Raw genomic sequence first — 2,001 nt, 5'->3', positions numbered from 1 at the left:
CCCCCCTACCTCGTGGCCTCCTCCTTTGTTTCTTGACGTAGGGTCCAAGTCTCCTGGATCATGTTCGTTCCGAAAATCACGTTCCCGAAGGTTTCATTCTGTTTGGACTCCATTTGATATTCCTTTTCTGCGAAGCTCTGAAATAGGCAAAAAACAACAATTCTGGGCTGGGCCTCCGGTTAATAGGTTAGTCCCAAAAATAATATAAAAGTGGATAATAAAGCCCAATAATGTCCAAAACAGTAGATAATATAGCATGGAGCAATAAAAAATTATAGATACGTTGGAGACGTATCATGGCTTCAGCACGTGATGGCGAAGTTGTATCAGCCGCAGAAGGTCCTGGCTCACCAGCCGGCTCATCATGAGCCAATGATTGCACGGGGCCACGAGGATCAGCACCAAAGCTCGCGCCCTCCTGGCTGGTCGGGTCAGCGCTAGATCTCGCGCCTGGGCCCGCCGCTTGTAGCAGTGCGGTTGGTCGGGGAAGCGCACACCACCCACTCCACTGGGACGCCGCCGCGTGGCATCAGGCGAGCCGCCAGCCGAGGGCTGGTCCGCACGCGCGGCAGATTCCGTCGCTGGTAGGTCTGGCGCGTCTGCTAGCGCTGATACCGAAGCAGATCTTCTGGACTGCAGCCGGTTCGGCGCCGATCCCAAGGAGGATTTGTTCCCCAAATCTGGACACAGCCAATATGGCACTTGGGGGCCATTTTCTTCATCATTTTTTCGCTGGTTGTTCCTGCGACATCACCAGAGAACTCGGTTGCACCATTAGGAGGGTTAGTCGGCATTGAATCATCACAAGTAATTCCCCCATGATCAAGGACGATGAGAGAAGAAGGCAAGAGTAGAATTTCTTTGCGAAGTAAGGCACCGGCGTTGGGATGAAGATCAGCGAAAGGAAACTTTGTTTCGTCAAAAACAACATCACGGGAGATATAAACTCGCCCCATAGACACATCTAGGTACTTTGTGTTGGGCGCTATACCCAAGAAATACACATTGCTTTGACCGAAACATAAGTTTGCATTGATTGTATGGACGAAGATTAGGCCAACATGCACACCCAAAAACATGAAGAGACGTGTAGTCAGGTTTGGTGTGGAGTAGCCGTTCTACTGAAGTTTCATTATTGATAACATGACTAGGAAGCATGTTAATGATGTGAACGACAGTGAGAAAAGGCTTCATCCCAGAATTTCAAAGGCATGGAGGCGCCAGCTAAGAGAGCTAGACTGACCTCAATAATGTGCATGTGCTTGCGTTCAGCAGAGCCGTTTTGTTGGTGAGCGTGGGGGCACGACACATGGTGAGAGATGCCGAGAGTTTGAAAGAAAGAGTTTAATTTCTCATACTCTCCGCCCCAGTCTGATTGGACAACAAGTATCTTGCTGTAAAATTGGCGTTCAACGAGTGCTTGAAAGTTCTTAAAAACTTGAAAGACATTGGATCTTTTCTTAAGAAGATAAATCCAGAAAAATTTACTGTAGTCATCAATCAAACTCACATAGTACGTATGTCTACCTACTGAGTTGGGGGCAGGACCCCAAACATCTGAAAAAATTAATTGCAATGGTTTGGTAGACACACTAGTGGATATAGGATAGGGTAGCTGATGACTCTTAGCTCGTTGACAGGAATCACAAATAGTTTCAATATTGCGCTCACCAACAAACGGGAGCTTATCCTTTCTAAGTAATTTTTCAACTAAAGAAAAAGAAGCATGTCCTAGACGATCAAGCCATCGTTTGGACGAAAGCTTGATAGCACCAAAAGCTTGTTTATTCAGTCTCCTAAGCTCCAGAATCAACGGGTAGAGTCCACGAACGCATCTACATCGATAGAGAATTCTCTTCGTCACCTGATCCTTGATCAAAAAGAAGTAAGGGTGAAACTCAAGGAAGACACGATTATCAAGAGCAATTCTATGGACAGAGAGAAGACTTTTGTCGGCATTAGGAACATGCAAAATTTTCCTAAGATGGATTTTACGAGAAT

This window comes from Triticum dicoccoides, chromosome 3A, assembly GCF_002162155.2.
Source record: "Triticum dicoccoides isolate Atlit2015 ecotype Zavitan chromosome 3A, WEW_v2.0, whole genome shotgun sequence".
NCBI classification, from domain to species: domain Eukaryota; kingdom Viridiplantae; phylum Streptophyta; class Magnoliopsida; order Poales; family Poaceae; genus Triticum; species Triticum dicoccoides.
This window is presented reverse-complemented; position numbering follows the sequence as displayed.